This window comes from Phasianus colchicus, chromosome 12 (assembly GCF_987193195.1).
Source record: "Phasianus colchicus chromosome 12, bPhaCol1.hap1.1, whole genome shotgun sequence".
In the NCBI taxonomy this organism is placed as follows: Eukaryota; Metazoa; Chordata; class Aves; order Galliformes; family Phasianidae; genus Phasianus; species Phasianus colchicus.
In genome coordinates, this window is record NC_143447.1 from 1509721 (window position 1) to 1531813 (window position 22093).

At 46.8% G+C, this 22093-nt stretch overlaps 1 protein-coding gene across 8 annotated transcripts in view; it reads left to right on the forward strand.

Annotated features, from left to right (window-relative positions):
• CSNK1G1 (casein kinase 1 gamma 1) overlaps positions 1-22093 on the forward strand; it is an 87960-nt gene that overhangs the window by 1031 nt on the left and 64836 nt on the right. For 4 of the 8 annotated variants that reach the window (XM_090148583.1, XM_090148582.1, XM_031616187.2 and 1 more), the window contains exons 1-2: positions 1084-1218; positions 18397-18504. The gene's annotated coding sequence lies outside the window, so the exon portion shown is untranslated. Of the gene's footprint in view, positions 1-121; positions 832-1083; positions 1219-18396; positions 18505-22093 lie in introns of those variants that run through there. The other 4 variants (XM_031616188.2, XM_031616190.2, XM_031616192.2 and 1 more) reach the window with 3 other exon arrangements.

Sequence of the window (22093 nt, forward strand, 5' to 3'; positions counted from 1 at the left end):
CAAAAAGAAGAAATTCCCCATGCTGACAATAGATGTCAGCAGCACTTCCAGCTACCAAGGGCTGGGCTGTGCCAGTGACCCGGCAGTGCACATTTTGCCTTTTTTTTTTTTTTTTTTTAACATCAAAAAGGTGCTGTGAAGAGGTTTTGGGCACATAGGAAAGCAGCATTTGGAGGCGATAGGTGGGGAATATGTAATAGTGGGGATGATTTGATGGCCCTGGGCCTTGGGCAAGGACTGTTGTGGCCAAGCTCTCTGCAGACCCTCTTTCCTGGTGTTTTTCTGCTTTCCTTTAGAAAGCAAACGCTTTTCTGAATGACGAACTTACCCATTTCTGTCTATCTGAAGCTGGTGGGGCCGCGTGTTGCTGCTGCGCACTGGGCCATTGCTGAGGCTGCTTCCAGCAGAAGAAAGGAGGAGGAGCAGCCTCCTGCCGAGTGCCAGCGGTGCGTGAGGAGCTGGCGGTTAGCGGACAGCCTGCAGAACGCCCCTCCGCTCCTCCTCGCTGCCCACTGCCCCGTGCTGACGTGGGGCTGGCGTTCGTGAGGCCCTTCGGGTGGCGGCTCCTGGAGCGGCGCCCGACAGCGGCACGACTGCGTGCCCTGCGCCGCACAAAGCCGCCTTGTCACAGCCGCTGCGCGGAGTGGGGCCGCCGTGCTCCCACCGCCACGCTGTGACACGTGCCCCACAACGGGGCCTCGCGGCAGCCCTGCGCTTCCCAGAGCGGCTGCGGGAGGCCGGGCGGGCCGTGACGCGGACGGTCGGGGGAGCGGCTGTAAATTGGAAGCGGAGGCACGGGGTGAACGCCGCGAAGTCGTTCGCTGCGAGGCGGTGAGGCCCCGGCACAGGCGGTCCTGGGGGCGTCGTACTTTAAAAAAGCAAAGGGTGAACGTTAACGTAGTGAAAGCGCGCCGCCGGTTTTGCTGTACGGTTAGTTTGTTCCGTTCTGCAGCCGTTTCGTCCTCCCCTCCAACGCACCGGCCCGGCTTCCGCATAGCAACCGAACGCGGTTGCTAGGGCGAGCCCGCCGCCGCCGCCACCCGGAAGCGCTGCCGGGCGGCGCCGCCGCTTCCTCGCTATAGGGCGGTGCCCGGGGAGGGGCGGCGCTTCCCCGAGCGCTTCCGGGTCGGCGCTCTGCCCGTCGAGCGCGGCGGAGGGAGGAGCAGCGGCGGGGCCTGCCCGGCCCAGCCCAGCTCAGCCCGGCGCCGGCGCAGCCAGGTAGGGCCCGGGGCCGGGGGGTTCGGGGCCTTGGGGCTCGGCTGTGCCGTGCCCGGCCTCTCTGTGGCCGGGGGCTCGTCGCGGAGCCGGCCTGAGCGTGGGTGGGAGCGAGCTTCCGTGCCCGGAGCCGCCTCACCGGGTGCGGGGCCCGCGAGCGGCTGCCCCCGGGGCTCCGTTGTGAGGAGGGCTTGTCGCGGGAGGGGCCGTGCCGCGTTTCCCCGCGGAGCGGCGTCCCGAGCCGTGCGCGGGCTGCGTGCGGGGCTTCGGCTCCTTTGTGTCCCCCGGTGCCTGGGGAATTGGCCGTGCTCGGCGCGGTGTGGGCGCGGGGCTGCCCGGCGGACCGGCTCCCACCCGGGTCCCGCAGCGTCGAGCTCCGACCTCCTTCCCGCGAGGCGGTGGGCTTTGCGGGCGCGCGGCCCTGCGCCCGGCCGTAGCGCTGCTCCCCGCTCCGGCAGCACCGTCCTCGGCTTCTCACCGGTGCCGCGGGTGTGCGCTCAGGCCTGATTTATTTTGTTATCGGTGACCTATCGCATATGGGCAGCCAGCTGCCACTCCCTGAGTCCTTCAGCGCTCGGTGCCCCAGCTGCTGCCTTCGATTTGCATCAATCTCCCATCTCTGGAGCGGCCGAAGTTGCTTTTTTTATTGTAATCCCCCGTCGGTACCTCCAGCTGCCTGCCGAGGCTGGTGGGTGAGCGGAGAAGAGGGAGCTTTGTTCCCGTGTAGAAGCTCTTATCAAATGTTAGCAGCACTTTCCCACAGAAACATTCCGAAAATACAAAGAGCTGCTTTGAGTGGTGAGCAAGGAGAGATCGCCTTCGTGCAGAGGGTTCCTTGCTGGATGCGGTCTTTTGGCAACGAGGCTCTTCTGGAAGCAGAACACCGATGTTCTGAAGGTCTGGGTGTTGTGGATGGGTTTGCTGTGGTGCCCTGCATGCAAACAGCTGGGGGTCCTCCAGAAATGCTACTAATTGTAAGTGTTGTCAAGCAGTGTTGTGCAGGAAGGGTGACCCCAGGAAAGGTGCAGCCTATTGGCAGAAGGTGTCATGCTTAGAAAAGGTTGTTCTGTCTTAACAAAGCTCATAAAAACAAAGTGTGCTTAGAAAGCTTGGCTGGTGAGAAGTAGCCAGGAATGTCTGTTCTTGGTGAAGTTGCTGCTAGCAGTGTAGTGGTACCCTGGTATGGGTGATATAGAAAGCTTTTGGCAAAAATCCTGCTGACTCCAGTGAAATACTAAACTATCAGCTCGATAAAATCACTGCCTTCCACTTGTGCCTTGCATAAGTAGCTATTCTCTGTTTAGATACAAATGTTTCTTCCAGTGCTGTCTGCCATGAAATTCCGTTTTCTGGACTCATTGAAGCATCCTTTAGTGCCTTTTCCTGTTGCTCTTTTTTTTGGGAGGAGCTGCTGGGTTGCGAAGGCTTGCAGAAGCTCAATAGGAATCCCTAGAAGTGTATTTCCAGCTGCTTGCCTGAAATCCATGCTGCTTTAGACTGTTTGGGGTGGCTTGCTGTGCTGCTCTGTGTGGAAAGCTACTGTTAGACTGATGGCTGAGAACTTACTTCAGGTTCTTACCACAACCTTACTTGCAGCCAGCACGTACCCATCTGTTTTTGTACCAGCACCACCTCTTCTCTTCTCTGGTGCTTTCAGAGTGTGCTTTGCTCTTGGCTGCTTCTTCCCAAGCCCCACAGTTGCTGTTTTCCAGGTTATCTGCCCATCTCTGCCATGCACATGTTTGCTTAAACTAACCCCTGAACGTGACTGACCCAAGCATGTCTCCTGGGGATGCCGCATGGTGTCACAGAGTTCCTTTGTGCCGTTGTCTTTCACCACTCTGTCAGGGTGGTGGCTTGCAGGTCGCAGCAGAAAACTAATATCCAATCTCTTGTTCCATTGCACTAAAGACCTTCCAGTTCTTCAGACAGCTTTTTGCGAAGCATGAAGTGTGTGGCCTTGCCTTGCTCCATCCCATCTGTATTTCTCTTCCGTGGGAGTTTCTGTGCTGTTCCAATTCTCTGTGCTGCCACCAATTCAACTTTTCAAACTGAAGTTGCTGCTGGAAAATGTTCTGGTAAGGCTGATCCAGATAACGTGTTCAGAGAAAGCACTACAAGGGGAGCTATTAGCTGGGTGAAGCTGAGGGCAGCATAACCTGTAGCTGTCTTAAACTCATTGCCCCTTTTTTTTGGTGGATGTCTCTTAAATTGCCACTTCTTTGGAAGCAACCAGCTGCCGTGTGTTTTCAGGTTGCATGTGAACTCCTATATAATGCCATGTAAAGAGCCTTCAGGTGATCCATTTGGCCCAGAATTCTGCTTACTGATAAGCAGCAACAGGTGCCTGGGATAGGAGCACACAGATGTGGCAGTTTTGAGGAAATATTGCTCTGCTTTTCTCATTCCAACGTTTTGTGACCTTCCTGAGCTGGGTGTAATAACAGTTAAATCTAGTGCCCTTCCAGGGATCTGCCCACTCACTTGAATCATTGTGGTGCTCAGAGGGCACTAAGCCTGGAGACTACTTCTTTTGTAGCCCACATACAAGGAAGGGACAGAAAACAACAGGGATGTCAAAAGAAGAAGAAAAAAAAAAATAGCAAGGAGTAGATCTGGAATAAATTGCTTTTTCACTTTTTCCATGATATTGATAATTTTAGGAAACTCCTTTCTGTGGGAATACGCTGCTGAAGTCCTGTTCCTGGGCGCTGGCTTGAGCTCTTTCTGGTGTTTTTCTTTGGAGTTCATCATTTCTGATGTGCTGTGCTTTGATTGTATCACCTACTTGTGTCTTGAGGTTTTGCTGCAATTCCTTAGAGTCACTGGCCTTATTTACTGATAATGCTAAATTATTCAGAGTGGCAAATGTTGTCATCTCAGTATTGCCTTCTTTGCACAGTTCGATAGAGCGGAGCAGAGCAGAAAGCAACGGTGGGTCTCTCTGCTACAAAGATGACTGGTGATGCTGCTCTTCCCTGGTTCTTACATGTATTTTTTTAACTGGTTACTTAAGTGTGTGAAGAATTTTTCCTTTTATCTTGTGACAGCTTTCTTCCCTGCAGACTTTTGGTGAAGGATCTTGTTATGTAGTATACTTGCTGTTTTTTTGTTTTCAGTGAAGTGTATCAGCTGCCCTCTCCTTCAAAAAGATAAAATTAAATAAAACCAACCTCCAACTACTTCTGAGACTTGACTTCATTTTAAAAAATAGAATTAGCCCAGTATTCACTTAATCTGTTCTTAGGACTCATGTTCATTAAAAACTGCTGCAAGCACCTTTCAGGTACCCAGCACAGCTTTGAGCAAGAAGCTACGCAGAGAACGTCCCCATCCTGCTCTGGCATGATATGGTGACTTGGATTCTCCTATCCTACAGCATGGTTAGATCTCATCGTGGTGGCTCGTACTCAGCTTCTTGCTGTTGGAGATAAAATGATGCACTGCCACTCTTCCTGTGTGCTGCTGGGGAGGAGTTGCTTTATGATGTTTAAGAACTGGTCCTGGCGTTGCATGTTGACACAACACTCAGTAGTTTGTGTGGAGGCTCAGTTTAATTCCATGCTTCCTGCTTGTCCAACCCCCTATCGAGCACAGGTCAGCTGCTGGCGTGGCTGAGGCCATGCTGTTCTGGTTTGAGCTTGGAATTCTAATTCCCTTCTTCATGACACATTAAGCTTGGATCTTTCAGAGGTTCAGTACTTGAACATCAAGTGTCCTGTTGACCCCTCTGCCCTTCCCTGTGGTTTGAATGTGTGTGCTACGCCTGCATCATCGCTTAGAAAACAGGCATTTAAAGAGTTTCTCAATCATCTTGATTTCCAGTGTTGATGTAGGAACACACACACGCCTCAGTTTTGGCTTTCCATCCTATTCCACTTGTACTAACTTTCATCTTTCTAGCTTTGATTTCCATATTGCTACCCCTTGCCCTCCGTGTAAGATGAGATTTTTATGAATCAGCTTTTCTTCCCCCAAAAACCACATGATCCTGGGACACATGTTCCTCTCTCTGCTCTCATGCTGAAATGTCAGAGGAGTCTTTAATCTCTATTCCAAATGCCCGTTCCGACTGCTGTTTTGATCGAATCAGACCCCTCATTCTTGTACAGGCTTCCAGTTGTTCAGAAACCTCAGTTCCTAATGAGTCGGAGCCCAAGTGTGGGAGCAGTTCTTTGAAATGCTGTCATGGCGTTGTTGGTCATCAGCTTCTCATTCTCAGCCCCCAGAAACTTCCCTTCCTCGTCTGTCAGCAGCACTCGCATAGACCACAGCCAGCAGCTCCTTCCCAGTGTTATTTAGGATCGTGTCCTTGCAGAAGGAGGGGATGGCTGAGCAGACAGCCTCTGGAGTTGGGAGAGGTTGATGGCTGTGAAAAAGTGATGGCAGCAGGCAGCTTGAGCTGCAGAGGGCTGGGAAGACTGAGGGCTTTGAGGTGCAGAAAGCACAGGTTGTAGGATAGGCTATGGAAAGGTAAAAATCTTAGACTTGTGCTTCCTTAATCATTATGTTCCACATTAAATCCCTGTCTTTTAAAGATGGTGGAGGTATTCTAAGTCTTTGCTAGATGTCTCTTAAATTTCTGGTTCAGAAAACCAGACCACTCATGCAAATAAAGCAGTTGGCACAACTGGCACGGAAGCACAGATCAGTGTGAGGTCATCTCCATTTTCTCTTGGCATTTCCTATGTTATTCCTTTAAAGCCTATTTAGAGCAGCTCACTTTCCCAAATGGATAGGTGTCTCTTACCTGTCTGAGTCTTCTGTTTTGGTTTGCTTGTCTGTGAGCAAATCTCTTCTGGATAATAACTTAATAGCCTGAGGAACTGACAGCCATCCTACCCAGAAGATTAGTCTGACAGTTTGTGCTTTGTGAAGACAACTAAATGGTCTCATTCCTAATGTGGGAATTGGAGATATTCCGTTGTGAGATACAGAAACTGTTTTCTGTCTGCTTCTGCTATCCTGCTGCTCTTTTTTTTCCTCTTATGATTATGTTATGACATTCCTTTAGACTGGGAAAACTGCAGCTGTTTAGAAAGAAACGAACTTTTCTTTGCAGTCCTGAACCCGCTGTCCTTTCTCTGAGGCTGTCACGTTTCTGTCCTCTCTCATGGTGAGCTGGCCATGTAGCACGTGCTATGTTAGAGAGGAGCCCACAGCTTGTTAACTATCTCGAGTAGTTGCTGTCCCATATATGGCTTTTAATGTATATTGATAAAGCTTGATGAGTTTGAGGCTTGCAATAGTGCTAAGAAAACTCTGGAATAGCACTTTTCTGCAGAGTACCCCTTCCATCCCCCACCCCATTTCACAAGGAATTGTAATTTGTAGTGCCACAGCTAGGCTAAGGAAGTGGCACGAGAAACCTGCTTTTGAGTTCTGTGAAGCCAACCAGCCTGAAGCATGCTTCTTCAAGCTATTCATTTTACAAAACATAATAGCCTCCATCTTAGCAACTTGCTGTGTAGCTCAGTTCATATTTTAAATCATCTTAGGTAGCAGTAAATCTTCCCAGCTTATGAGACTGAAAATTGTGCGAGTTTCCACTTAAGCACTAATCTTTGTTACACCTGTAATTAGGGTAACATCTTGTTTGCAGAAATAACAACTTGAGCTCTGCTCGTTTGCTAGCTGCTGCACATTCATTTCTGAGTATAAATCAGAGGGTTGATTCATATCCAGTCTTTTTTTTTTTCTTTCATGTTAGTAGAGAACATTCTGCAGGAAGGGGGGAATAAGGGAAATCTGTTTGCATCTGTTTAGTCTTGCTCATGGCAAGAAGGGGGTTACGAATTGAGTTGTTTTTCTGTGACAGGTTTTTTTGGGTGAGTTTCTAGACTGTAGCAATCATGGGGTCTCAGGCTTGCTGGGTCTTCAAGTTTGGTTCCTTGTGAGTCAAAATTCCTTGTATAGGCTTGACTTCTGCTTATTTAGGTCAGTGAAAAACAACAAATGAGAGGAAATCCTGTCCAATATGGTTTATGAAGTTGTTCCACTGCAAGAGACAGTTCTGGCAAATAAACTGAAACAACTGTGCTCGTGAACATTTCCAGGTGCTTCATCCCAAGTGCTGCAGCAGCCCTGGTGGAACAACTCTGGCTGTCCTCAGGTACCTTCTAGCTGTCCTTGTGATGCACTAGGCTAGCTCCTACAGCTTTGTTTTATTTCCTAGATCTTGAAAGAGCAAGCTTGAGTGAACAAATGAAAACTTATTAACCTGTAACATCTTATTTTAATGAGGCAGAGACCGCATGCTTTGTAGCTGTCTCTTTTCAAGGCTGTTAGACTTCAAAGGTCTCACCTTCGGGATGCTGATGGAGGCTTGTTCTTGCTGCTGCTTTTCAGCAGAGTGCTGTTGGCAGAGCTGAAGCTGCAGGTAACACCATGCCTGTGTGCGTCAGGGGGGAGGGGTTGTGGCAGCTCTTGCCCTAAGCAGTCTGGATGCTTTCGAAGTGCCTTCCAAAATGCTCTGTGTGCTTCCACCAGGTTCTTCACCACGCCAAGGGCTTGCTGCCTGTTTGCAGTCTCATTTTGGATTACCTTGGCTGGTGTAGTTGCTGGCAGGGCATCAGCAGCAGGTTGGATGGTTTTGAGGTCCTTGGCTTCCCCAGGTGGTCATCCTGCAGCTGAGATCAGGCCTGCAGCCACTCAGGCATCTGATACTGCTTTCCAGCCATCCTCTGTTTGGAAAGGTTTTGACAGGTTTCTAATTCTGAAAAAGCTGTGTGCAGTGTTGGCGGCACTAAGGTTTCAGTTTTACTCATGATAGATGCAACACTAGTGATGGTAAATCATAGTTAGGCTGTGTTCTGCTGCTGCAGCAAGAGTATCTGTGCTGAGATTTATATTATTCAGTGGTTGTGATCCAAAACTGGTTTTAGGCTTCAAACCAATATGCAGTCCTTTGTCTAGACTTACTGGATATAGCCCTGGTGCTCTGGTTGTTTTTCTTAATCATTTCTCAATGCTAGCAGTTACTACATGTACCAGAGTGCTTTCAGTCGTCAAGATCTATGACTTGGGGCGTGTTGTTCTGGAAGCACTTGTTCTGTTCCTTCTGGTCTGTGCAGATACAGGGCTTTGACAGGAAGGGAACAGTGTGAGCTAGGGCTGGTTGTGGGGATCCCTGCTGGCCAGGATGCTGCAGGGACTGGCTCAGGTGTGAGGAGCAGTGCTGGGAAGAGGGCTGGGTGCTTGGGCAGCCCCCTGTGCTGCCAGCTGCTCTCAGAGCCTCAGGGGGATTGAGGATGACTTGTAGGTGTGTAGTTGGACCGTGGGTCCTCTGCATCTACTGCAAGAAGCCCTGCGCTCATTTTGATGTGATCTCAGTCATCCTGCTTTTGTTGTTAAGTGCCATTGAGCTAATGCTCCAAAACATAGAACCTACCTGGATGTCCTGCAAGGTGTGTAAAGCTGGCAGAGCTGACACAGGTAGTGTAGATGTTCCCCAGTGCTATCTTCAAACCAAATTCTCTTTTTCACACACAGATTCTCTTGAATGCTTGTAGCAATCCTGGACTTCAAACCTCAGCTGAGTGCCCCAAGACCTGGTGCTGGAGAAACTGAGTCATCCCCATCTTTTTGGCTTTGAAAATTGGTAACTGTCACAAAGCTGTTCTCTATGACACCTTAGGGTAGACTAGAGCCTGTCTTTGCAAACTGTTCAGTCAGTCTCTGGTAACACTGACAAAAGTTTGAGTAATCCTTGTGTTCTGGCAGATCAGCTTTTCCTGTGTTGTAGTTGTAGCGTTAGAGTAGGAAATATGCTTGCTAAGGAGGTGTTCTGGAATACATTTGTGCTAAAACCCCATCTGTTAAACCTTCTTGATCTCCTGTCTTACAGTCTAAAACTGAATGTAGTAATAGTTTACACCACTTGAGCAAACCTACCTTAAACAGAGCGGCAGTGCCCCGGTGCTGATTTTGTGTAGTATTTAACTGTCCCTCATCTGATGAATGGAGTTGGGGTACCCTGCTAATAGCTTTGAGATCATTTGCAATTAAATGGAGTCAACTCTTCCAAGGGATTTACCCGTGGACCAATGCTCAACAACACTGTCCTTTCTTTCTGTAGGTAATAGAATCGCCTGAGGCACAGAGGGCTAAATTTAGTCTTCCAGCAAGCTAGGTATGACCTTGTGTTACAAGGGCTTCTGCTGCTCATCTCTAGATATCTAAATCAGAATGTAAAGGCTGCATTTCTGGGATGGGCAGAGCTTTGGGGGATCAGTGACGCTGAAAGGCTTTCTGTGTTGGATAATCGGCTGACGCTTTCAGTGCTGTGCTGGCAGTTATTCCCGGCCTGGCCGCAGCTCAGCAGGCCTACCAGTGATCTGCTGGCATGCAGCGATGCTTGGCGCTGGGCCTTCAGCAGGAACTCACCTGGTACGTAGCGGGCATTGCTTGGTGGTGAGCGCGGCTCGGTGGCTGCTGTGCCGAAGGCTGTGGGTTGAAAGTGGAAGCTGAAGCAAAGCTTCTTCATGCAGGTGTAATTTCTTAAGCGTGTGAATGGCAATAGCCCTCTTCAAGGGGAGGTTAAATTCATCTCCTAGAAGCTGGAGAAGAACTCTGCCTTGTACAGAAGCTACCAGGGTGCACAAGGAGGTAAATCCATGCAACAAAACACGTGCCAGAGCTGTCCAGCTCTGTGCGTTGTTTGCCTTATCCTACATGGTCACTTGCTTTTTGTGTCTAATTAAAGACACAATTGACACAATTCATCCTGTGTGTGTAATGAGGAACCTTTATTGGATCCTAGAGCCTATTACTTACGCCTTTAATGTGTAATCAAGCTGTTAGAGTTTGTCTGCCATCTGCCAGAAATGCCAAACTTTCCTGCAGCTGGCAGTGTGCTGGCAGCTGAATGGGAAAAGCTGGGAAGTAGAACAGGACTTTTGGGTGTCTGCTGTGCTTCCTTGTGTTTAGAGTGCAGTGAATGGGGTGGCTTTTTAGCTTGTGGAGTAAACTCTTTGCAGATGAGTGGACAACCCCTTATTGTATGGCATGAGCATGGCTTGCTGGTTGGGTTGCAGAATTGATCTGCAGAATTGATTCCTGATATCTTGGTCATTGCTGGTGGTCTATTGCTTGCTACAGGTAACACACGTGATTGTTTGAATTCTTTGGGGGCTGAAGCATCAATCTGATGAAGTACTATAGTCATTGAGTAATGCTGAGTGAGTTTCAGTAAGCGATTAGAGAAAGCTGTGGTCAGCAGGTCTGCGTAACAAATGCTCTTAGGATGTGGCAGGCGTGTCTGTGCTAACATCCTTAATCCAGTGGTTCCAGATGCTGGAACTGTTCCTATGGCATCTGGAATTGTTATGAATGGTGGCAAGATACCAGCAGAGGATTTCGTGATGTGGGTATTCATGTATTCCGTCTTCACGAGCCCCTTCTTTTGGAAATACTGAGAAGATGGGATTTCTTAAATAGAGCTGGGGCTGCTTGGTTTGTGGATACCTGGAGGGGAGGGCTCAGCATGCTGCACATACCTCCAGCTCTGCTGCGCCACGTGCAGTCAGATTTGTCACACAACATTCTGTGGTTAATGTGTAAAGGCATTTCAAGTTGGGGTGGGTAGAAACTGAAACCAGGCAAATTAAAACAAATAATAGAAAAAAAAAAAAAAAATAGGGGACAAATAAGGTAATTGAACATGAAGTTCAGCCACTTTAAAGGGGAAAATTGCTTGGATTCCCCCTTTATATGTAGAAAGTGGGAGGAGGTGATCATAATGCTTCCCTTCAGCTCTCCTTGTGTGGGATGGTGAGCAGCAGTTCTCTGCAGGTGCTGATCTGCTGATAGCCCAGAGTTGGGCCGTCACAATAACGAGTAAGGTGTGCACCTATTAATGTCCTGCTCTGTCATACTAATTACACGAGGTCCAGCCAGCAGAGCATCAGCAGTGCTGGTTTTGCGTGTGTTTATGGCATGGCTGACAAATTGAAGATTGCTTTTGTAGGTTATTAGCTTGCTGAACCATGCCTGCTAAAAATCTTAATCTGATTTAATCAGAAATTGGTCTATCAAGCCATGCATTTCCCTGTGAAAACATGAAGAGGGCTTTTTAGCACGTGAGCAGCTGTTGATGAAGCTTTGCACCTAAACACAAAAGCTAGGAGCTTGATCCTTTCTCAGAAGTGATATCCCACAGTGAAGCACTAAACGCTTGGAAGGCTGTGGTTGGAAGTGCCCTGCCCAGAAGGGGATGTCTGTGTCCTGCCTCTCTGTGCGCTGCTCCTGCCGCCTGTCAAACCTGTTTGTGAGTTGCTCTGCTTCTGACCCGGCACTAAGCTCTCCAGGTATTGCCAAGGTGGCTTTCTCCTGTTGCTATAACGAGGTAGACTTTCTCACAAATGAGGCTGATAAGGGAAACAAACCAGCAGGAGTTCCTGCTTGCAATTACTGCGTTTCATGGACAACCCAATACTCATCGTTTTCTTGGAAGATCTCGTTTCATCCTTTTGCAAGTTCAGTCTGCAAGCATCTCCCAGCTTCTAGAGTGCATATGTATTGATTTTCCTGGACTCTTAACTTTCTCAGGCAATTTTCTTTCAACTACCACGACTACTGCAGGAGATAACTGGGTTTAATGAGTGTGTGTGTGTATGTTAATAATAAAACCTTTCTGGTTAGTTACTGTTAAACAGCTTATTAGCATCTTCTAGAAGGTTGTGACACATGGAGGAAGAGAACTAGGAGGGATAAAGAGAAGCTGCAGAGCACCTAACGTCTGCTGAAAGGGAGCTGTTGAGGAGCAGCTAAAATGCTGATGGATGGAGGCTTCTCCTAGAAAGCATCACTCCTCTGCAGAGGGCCATCTGCATCAGATGTGTGTGACAGGCTTTCTGCTCTGCAGAGTTCACAGCCTGGACCTGTCAAGTAGGCAGAGCAGACCCCAAATAGCTGTGTGTGGGTTACTGACTGTTGCTCAGGCTCAAGGCATTGCTATGCTGATGAACGTCTGGAGTATTAAGGACTCAGTGAGCTATTGTATCAAGTGTGAGACTGCTGAGCAAGTCATCACAGCAGTACGTTCTCTGAAGGGTGGTAACATTTCTTTTACAGAATGTATGAACTAAAGAAACTCTTTGTTAGATGCCTGTTAAAGGCATCTTGCAAGGAAAGTCCTTGAATGAGATGGATATTTATAATTTATTTTTTTAAGTGAGCTTCACATCCCTTTTGGGGTAACTTCTTTCAGGCTTCAGAGGGACTTGCTTCTTCCAGAAGAGACTAGGAGTGGAAATGTTCCTTGTACAAATGCCTGTCAACTCTTTAAGTCTCAGCTGTGTAAGCCATAAGGGGACCCTTTAGAGAAGAAGTCCAAAAGCTGAGCAGAGTGCCTGGTGATGATGGTGCAGTATAGAATGTGATCTAGGTACTGGGTGGTTTCACAGGAGTATGGGTGAGTAGAGGCATCTGAGACTATCACTGCAGTGTTCCTGAGTGCCTGATTTGATATCTCAAGTTTAAAATCCCACTCACGAATATAACCCAACATTGATATAGTTTGTTTAATCAAGATGTGTGCTGTGTTCCAGCCCTTCTCACTAAACTTGCATTGCACCAGAACAGTAGTTAGCATGGTTGCACTGGGGAGCTCCATTCCTAACTCAGGGAAAGCAAAGCAGGAGGCGTTGTGCTTGTTTTGCATCCTTACATACAATGAGGGTGGCCCTGTTCTACCTTCTCACCTGCTGCTCTAGTATTTCTGTTATCAGAACAGGGCTGTCAAGCTAGTTGTGTCCGTAGCAGCCTCTGCACCAGCTAAAAAGCAGATGTTTTGCATTAGGATGTGTGCCTGTTTCTCCCTGAGCCATGCAGTGTCTTCCAGACTTCTGTTGCTTGCATGGTGTCTGCAGCTGTGTGGGGGAAAAGGCTAAATGCTCTGAAAGTGAGAAGTCAGCTATTGCTGACTTGTTTTCCCACTTTGATCTTCCAGCTTTGGAGGCTATATTGAGCAGGTTAAGTTTTGCAAAGGATAAAACACAATTATGTCTGAGCATCCTCAGTGAGGCTGTAATGTCGTTGTCCACTTGGGCTGACGTGTCACTGAAGCCCCAGGTGATTCATTGCCACTGAAAACATGCAGCCTGGCTACTTTTGGGAACACCCCATGGACATGGGCAGTGAAAACCTTGCCTAATGAAACTTAGGAGGAGCAGGACTGTTCTGAATGATTCAGGGTTTGAAGAATTTTATTTTGTTATATTTGTGTGCCTTGAGTAGGACTATCTGAACGTGTCCACATGTTTTCTTTAGCTTTTTGGGTCTTGTCTCATTCAAGGCATCGTTATGTTCCCTTTCACTGCAAAGACTGTTGGTGTTGGTTTTGGAGCCTTCAGCGCTTTGCTGCTAGCTAAACATTGGTTTCCTTTTGCACAGGCTGGTAGGAGTGTGGGCAGGCTTAGCTTTCTGCAGGCTCTGTGTAGAGCACAAAGTTCTGGTTGCTCTTCTGCTTTTGTAAAGGGAAGGCTGCATTGGAGACCCACTTGCTGTACTCTGCCACATTTGCAGTGTGTGGGCTACTCGTGTGTTAAGGGAATTGAAAGATGTTAAATGGTATTTACAAAGCTTTGCAAGCAGCAGTGTGGTTTTTTTTTTTACTTATTTTTACATAGGTGTCAGACGATAAATACTGTTCTGAGCGCTGCCCGAGTACAGCGCAGAATAAAAGCTGAGTTTTTATTCTCCAGTTGAGCAGAATAAATGTAGATGTCAGCTTTGGGGTGTATTCAGAGAGGAATTTGCAAATTACTGAATGCGCAGAGGAGCTCTGCTGTAAGCACAGTCATTAAGGCATTGAGCTGTGTGCCCAGTTCTCCTCCAGGTATTGCTTGTAAGTATTTATTCCTGGTGAAAAACTTGCAAATTACCTGGCAAGGTAAGGCTTTTCTTTCTGATACAGCTGCTTTCTGTGTTTCAAGGGCAGATGGCCTCAATGTATAGTCTGGGTCTTTTCTGCTGTTACAGCTACTGGGCATGGCTTTAATATCTACTGGTAATTAGCAAACAGCACTGCATGTTTGTTCCTTGACTCTTACTTATTTGTTCTCTGCAATCAAATTGAGTCCTTTGATTTCCTTTCTGACAAGAACTGGTTATCTTTACTTAGCTTAAAGGGCAGTGCTGGGTTAGGTCAGGTCATGTCAGTGAGGTGCTCAGGGCTGGAGGTGGGTGGAGGGAGCTCTGCTGCCTGTGTAGAGATGGGAGCTTCAGCTAGAACTAACTGCAGGCAGGATCAGGAGCAGAGCTGTTGAGGTAGAATAGGGCTGCTGAGGCTACCAAAGGCTTCTGCAAGGTCAGGGAGGCTGAGCAAGCCCATGAGAAGGCTGTGCTGAGCGCTGTTGAATGGCCAAAAGTCCACACTGGCTTGGGAAGACCCAGGAATAAAAACCAAAGGAGCTACATGTGCTTTCCCTCTTCTTTTCCTTTCCTGGGCATCTGCTTCTCTTAGCTCTCCTCTGGTTGCTGAAGGTGGAGTCCTTAGGAACGTGACCAGCCTGGAGTTTTGAAACTCTTCGTGTTCAGAGAGTTTGTCTTCATTGTTCTAATTGTCTCAATAGCTTTGGTTAAAGATCTGCGGTGGGAGAGAATGAAGTATTGAGTGGTGATTTAAAAACAAATAAACAAAAAATCCAACCAGAGCATGGTGTGTACCTCAAGATTGCTTATGTGTACCTGTTGGTTGAAACGTGTTGCCTCCTAGGAGGGAAAGTAAGCTTTTCTCTAGACAAAACTTGTGAACACTGACATGCTGGACTTGGAATAGAAGTGTTGCAGGTTTCTATGCGAAAGCTGCTCACTTGTGTTGATGTCTCCTGAAAAGACTTCCCTGCACACCAGAAATGCTCTGCAGAGACCTCATTTTTCCATGTGGGTGTGGAGCACTTTGGATGAAAATGTGGCGACCCAAATGTGCATTGGTCCAGGTCTGATGGGTGATTTTTCAAGTATGGCTTTGTGTGCCACCAGTCCAATTTCTCACCATTGAAGTTTGATGTGAATGTTGTTCTTGCTCTTAAGGTTTGTTCCATCATCTAATACCAGTGGGAACTTTTTGACCCCTCTTTCAGTGCTGTCTGGTGCAAAGACTTCAAAGTGGGGTAGCATCCATTAGGTTGGAATATTAATATTGCTCCTGTGCATTAAACTCAGACCTTAAGCTCTTTTTTTTTTCTCCAGTATTATCCAGAGGTTTGTGCTGCTAACTGTCAATAAAATAATAATGAGGTGAAGTACAGAGATCCCAAAACTGTATGCATACCACCTGTGAGCCCCATAAGGAAGGGTTTTGTAACGTCACTTTCATGCTGTGATGGAAGCAGTGTCCTCTGGGAGCTGAGCAGCATCTGTGGAGTACCCTGAATTTTCTAGTGGTAGGCTTTTGAAATCATCTCTCTCAACTCCCACTGCTGCAGGTCCCCAAGACCAAGTGAGGAAAGGAGGATCTGGCTGTGTGTGTTAAGATACAAATATCCATTATTGAGGTACCTTCGAGGATGTTGCCTGGGAACCTAAAACAGGAAAGCTGGCTTCTCAGCTGCACTTCTCTTGGAAAGTAATGGGGAAGAACCTTGTAAGGCTGAAAGCTTCCCATCCTTTCATTTTTGGCACCCTAAAATAGAGATATTCCTGAGGAGGGTGGCACATTAGGAACTGGGGCATCCTATTGGGCTGGTTCCTCCTGCGTGCTCCTGTAAACCCAAGGTTGGAGTTCGGCATGCACATCTCCAGTCCCAGTGAGTGCCATCAAGGAGATGTCACAGGAAACTCACCAAGTGTCTGGAGGTACTAATTATACACACAAAAGCTTAATTGCCTGTCAAAAGCTGGAAGGGGTCTGTCTTGTGGCTTAGGACAGCCTCTTTCATCCTCATTCCTTCTTTCTGTAGCAGAAGAGGTGCGCTGCACTGTGTTCTGCGTAATTTGAGGCTTTCTGAACATGGCTACCACAATAAACTTGTGCTCCAACCGGGTTGACCGCATATTCTCACTTGTAACCATTGCTATTTGAACTGCAAGAGGTGGCTATTTCATGCCATGCCAAACATGGTTCCTGCCTTTTAGTCCAGATCTGCCACATGCTGAATCATGTGTTGGGTCCTCCCTTTACTTTGAGTTTCTCTCTGCTTTGCTGGAGCAATCTTGCTGCCAGATGGGGTTTCTGGATGAGCAGCCCAGCATCATCAGCATGCTGCCAGGTTGGCCAATGGGCTCTGCCTTTTGAGCTTGAAATGCTCTTGTGAGGCTGAGTGTGTCTGGTGAGGCACTGCTACGTGGGGCTGGGAGCAGTGGTGTTTGTTGTGCTGAGGGTTGAAAGGTCTGGTTGCAAATGTCCTGCAGGTGGGGATGGGTTTTTGGGGTTGGCCGTTGTCAGCAGGAAGTTGCAGAGATACACCGGGGATTTTCTTGTGTTACACTTTGACTCTTTCATTCTTGCCAACGTTGTTCTTCCAGCAGAACGTGAATAGCTAACCTCTAGCTTAGCAGAGTGTGAAACAAATCTGTTTACTCTAGGAATATCCAGCTTCCTTGTTGGGAGGTGCCAATTCTTAATGAAAGTTGGTATTAAGGTGAAGATGCCAAGTCAGTCTTTGGTCAGGGATCCCTGATAGGAATTTGTATGTGTATTCCTGTCTTCCTCTGAAGTTTAACTAGAGCATGTTCAAGGTGACAGAAGAGCAAGCTTCCCCTTGTGCTCAGTATTGAAATACAGGGACTGCCTCATGAATGGGATGCTCCTGCCCTTTGCCCAGGTAACCCAATGAAGCTGCAATCCTTTCTCGCTGCACACAGAGAACTTGACAATTTTCTAGTTCTTGTAGGGCTTGGGTTGGGACAAGTTTGGCCAGTTTTTCCTTGCTGTAATGTTTGACCCGGTCAAAACACTTTAAACTTGAGCACAGGGTAGAACTGAAGTTTGCCTTAAGTGCTTCCTAATAAGCATACTATTAGGAGGCATACTCTACCCAATGTCTTTTCATATTAGAAGAACGGAGTGGCTGAGTGCTGAAGCTGTAGAGCAGGTGCCTGGCTTCATTCACAATTGGTACAGGTAATTGTAGGTGAGGATTAATAATGGTGCCTGCTGTGAGACTTTTGAAGTCTCGTGCAGTGCCATTGAGCAATCTTCATAGCTTCTTGTATAGAATTGAGGAATGACACTGGAAGAACGTATGCATGACTTGGGCTGGACTGACAAGAAATTTATAAGTGCGCAGGCAGAGGTAGAGTGAAATCCTGTGTGCTCGAGTCAAAGCAGCGCTTCTTGGACGCTCAGTGATGCTTTGGTGTATTTGTTCTTCACATTGGAGACAGCAAAAATACTTTCCTGGCTGATGTGCTGGGGCAAGTGATAGGCATCTGCTGCTGTGGCTGGGATAGAGGGGTCAGTAGTTACAGAACAAGCAGTTGGAGAGGGCAGAATGGACTTTAATCTTCTACCCCTGCTTTAGTAGTTGTGAAAACACAGTTAGAAGTGCAAGCACTGCACACCTCTGTGCATTTGGGAGCTGGTTGCTCACAGCCCATTGCAAAGCAGCACATCTGGAAACCCCTCTTGTACGTGGCTGTCAGTTTTTTCACAACTAGAAGTTATTATTTTTTTTAATGACTTTTGTGGGAACAGTCCATGCCTTTTCTGCTAAGGAAGCTAGATGCCTCTGCTTTGTGCAGGACAGAACAGCCTGTATCTGCTCATTTAGAGCAGAGCTTTCCAGAAATACTGTGAAACAGTTTCATTTTAGTTCATCCTTCACATCCCTGTCACAGAGGCTGTGTGCTCTGAAGGGTGTTGCTTGAGGAAAAAGGCACAAACAGAAAAAAAGCCACGTGCTTCCTTTTGACCATAGCACCTGGAGCGTGGCAGGACACGCAGCATCCCAGGGGTGCTGCCTTGTGATTTGGGAACCTGTTTTCCAAGGTGGGGAAATGCTGTTTCCCAGAGAGACAAAAAACATCTGTAGTTGAAGAAAACCCTGTTGCTAAAATACATACATAGCACAGAAAGCTATTTGTTTGCTGAGACGTGGAGTAAGTGGAAATACTAGAATTCTTCTACAAGTGATGTTGGCTCAATTTTGTCTGCCAGTATGCTTGGAAGTTGGTGTTCTAGTTTTAGCTGTTACATTTAGTTTTAGTGTTACATCTCAACTTTCTCTTGCCTTCCAGTTTCACTACAGATATGACTGGCTAGCTGCTGTCCTGCTCCTATGCCCCAGCACTCACTACCCTGTGATTTCAGATAACAAACACAAGAAGTGAATCACAAAACGTGTGGTGAGTACCATGGGGCTTTGTGTTCTGGGGCATGCTAACGTGCTATCCTTATCTTTGCTCCTAAAAAGTATTTGGTGAGTCTATGGAGAGATGCCAGGAGACCAAATGCAAGTTGTTCCATTCTTGTTTCTGTTTTAATATATTCTTTCAGTTTTGCCAGCATTTTTTTTTTTTACCTGAAGTGTCTGTGAGCTTGCATCTCTGATCTACTTTCCCTAGCTTCATTTTTAGAAGCTTGAGTGTCGAGCTGAAAAACTGGGTAATTGCCATGCTGCCTGCCAAGTATGAGTGTCTTCAGCAAGGAAACTGGGCAGGACAAATCTCAGAGCTTTTGTGAGGAGATGAAGCTTCTCAAAATGTGTTTTAACTTTGGTTAATGAGGTACCAGGCTGATGTGCTCTGTAAATGAGCATTTGTTCCAGTATGGACTGGGTTGCCTATTCCGTTAGTGCTCACCTCTGGGACAAGCAGAAAACTCAAAACTGAAGGTGTTGTGGATTTTCCTCTCCTGAAGGGAGAAGGGAGAGCAAAGGTGTGTGTTTGGCTTTGGCATGGACTGATGCCTCAATTTCATTAACCAGGCATTAGTGATGAAAATAAACCAAACAAAAAGGCAGGTGCATTAGGTGGATGAAGACGATGACTTGGAGACAGCAGTGCAGGTCTCTCTGCTTGGCACATGTTTCCTGGGGGTGTTGGTAAGGAGTACCACAGGGGTGGTACAAGATTTGCTTCTTTAGGGTTTTAATTGTGTCTCATCCTTTTGGAGTGCTGTTTCTACTTCTGGACAGAATGACTTCAGAAAACAAATGCTCTAAATTGTAATTGGTATTTTAAATTTTGTATGCAGCCTTATAAGCCTTTGACTTTTGGTAATTTCAGTGAGAGAATGGAGGAGACAAATGGAAGGATGGCAGTTTGGTAGCTTCCAGACTGCAGGAGAAATTGGTTTTCAATTTTGCTTGATATGGTATGTCCAGTAATTTTGCAGTTTTGCTCCTTGAAAGTAATTTCTTATTTTTTTTTGTGCCAGCAGTAAGAATGCTGTTAATAGTGTGAAAAGTATTTAGTTGGAGCAGTTCAGGCTGATGCTTTTAACATCATAATGTGAATGCAACAGAGTCTGTAGGCATCTAACTCTGCTTCACTTTTTTTGTATTGTTTTGTCTTAAAGATAAGCCCCTGAAGTCTGAAGCAGCCTGCTTTGTTGATGTGGTGTTGTGGAAGGCTGCTGCCAAGTCGCTGCCTTGTTTTTCTTCTGCTCTGCCTATATGAAGTCTGGGATCTTGGAAGGTTTCTATCAGATGAAACTGTTTCCGTGGGTTTGGGATCATAGTGTGCTTTTCCACTTGAGAGTAGCTTCTGCCCAGCTCACAGTGCTTAACTTTTTCCTCCTTTCCTTGCTTTCTGTTGCACCACTGGCACAAACATGTAGATTTCTAGCACAGACTGCTAGGCAGTGGGAATGCTAAGGTGATCCAAGTGCATGTTTTTTTAATTGTTGATGTTGCATTACTGAAATTCCTTACCATAGAATCACAGCATGGCTTGGGTTAGAAGGGACCTCGGGGATCATAAGCTCCAACCTCCCCATCTCCAACTGAAGCCTTATCAATTCCAAGACATTGAGAAGTACTGCTTGCCTCAGCCACGATCTTACTGCCAAGCTGCCTACAATTATTTCCTTCATCCTGTCTTATCTTTTTGTGTACTTCAGCATTTAAACCAGCTCTGATTTTCTCATTTCACGACTCCATTCCCCTGTGCTCTGCAAGCCAGCACCACACTTATGTCTTCATCTGTAAGATCTCTGTTTTAAGAACCCGAAGCATCCTGTCTTATTCCCAGCTCCTGTGAAACCTGTGCCAGCCTCTTCTGCTTGCTCATCTATGCTATGAAAACAGGCTTACAAGTCCATACAAGAGGGCAGCCGCTGATTCTGCTGTGCTTTCCCTCACTATGCTCAGCAAACTTGCCATGTCCCACTGGGGAAGTCTGACTTCAGAAGCACATCTTTCCTGGACGGCATGGATGAATAAGAGCAGCAGAAGCTGATTTAATGGTGAAGTTCCTGGGTTAAAGGGTTGTTAATGTTTAATCTCTGCTCTACTCAGTGAGTGCTTTTCTGCATAGCAGTAGATCCAGCACATGCTGGTATGTGATGGAGCAGTGCTGGACATGCTGTGCTGTCTGAGCATTTGAGGTGGATTGCAGAGCACACATCTCCATGCAAAAATCCATCTGAATCCAAAATCTTACCCTTGATGTCAAGATTGGGTGATGGCAGTGAAAGTTGTGGGTGTTGTGGGTGCCTCTGCTGATCTGTGGCTGCACATGAAGTGGTCCTGATGATGTGTGGTAGCTAAAATATCCTTCTGTACAAGAAGCTTTCTAGTTGTATTAGTCATCCATCAAGCTTCTGGATTATTTAAGTGCTGCAACTTTCCTCAAAGAACAGCAGTATCTATTTGTAGAAAGGTACATTGTGTGAAGTGCAATTCCAGTATATTAGAGTTACGCTGCTCGAGATGTTCTCAGGAATGCTGCATCTCCTGTTGTGGGACTTTGTGATCTGTGAGGTCCGTACCAAAGATCTGGAATTGTAGAAGGCTTCAGGTTGGTCTTGGGCACTCGAATAGTGCTGCTATTATGGTTCCTTCTCAGCTGTGAGCCAGCAGTTGAGCAGTGTGCAGTTGATCTGTTGGGTGCTGGGTACAGGATCTGATAAACCGGGAGGAAAAAGAAACAGTGACCAAAAAGATGCTTGGCGTGGTACAGGTAAAGTATTCTGCTACGTATGGAGGCAGCCTATCTTAAATTTTTAATGACCAAAACTATCTTTTTTTTTTTTTTTTAAACTCTTCTGGGACCTACTGAGGTGATCAGAGACTTAATCAGACATAATCTGAGTCTTGAAATGCCTGGAGCTGAACTGGTCCTCTCCTGAACCACAGTTCACCTGTTCCTAGCAGAGCTGTTTATAGAACATCTTTGGGACAGCTGCTAACTAGAAGGTTAATTACAGCACGATTGTATTTCCATCAACTTAGTAAAAACTTCAGTGTTTGTTGCTTTTGAATTTTTATGCTGTAATGCATGCCGGCTAACTTCATTGTATTCTAACCCAAAAATTAAGCACTGTTTTGTGTAACATTTGAAATTCATAAGCTGGCAAAATACTTGCTTTTGCTTGTGCAGTCTGGGTTTTACGTAACTCATTATTTTTGCTCAAGTGTTGCAGATAGTCTGTTTCCTGTAGCAACAGCCACCAGATGTTTAGCTGAACAAGACTTAATTCTTTAAAATTGACCTGTAAGAAATGTGTGAAGGCGAACATGGGGGTGGAACAATTGTATGTCAGCATGGTTTCCATTTACACACTAAGAACCCTGCGAGCTTTGCTGTTTCATTTGAGCAAGGATGGATCCTTATTTTTTGTGCTACACTGTGAGGCCCTTTCTGTGGTTGTTAATGCTTTTGTAAATGTGCTGTTTTAAGGTTGGGGGAGGGGAATCAAGTTATCTAATGAAGATTAACATCACTTGGGCAATCAGCACTGTGTGGGCTGAGTCTGGTCGATCTGCTGCTG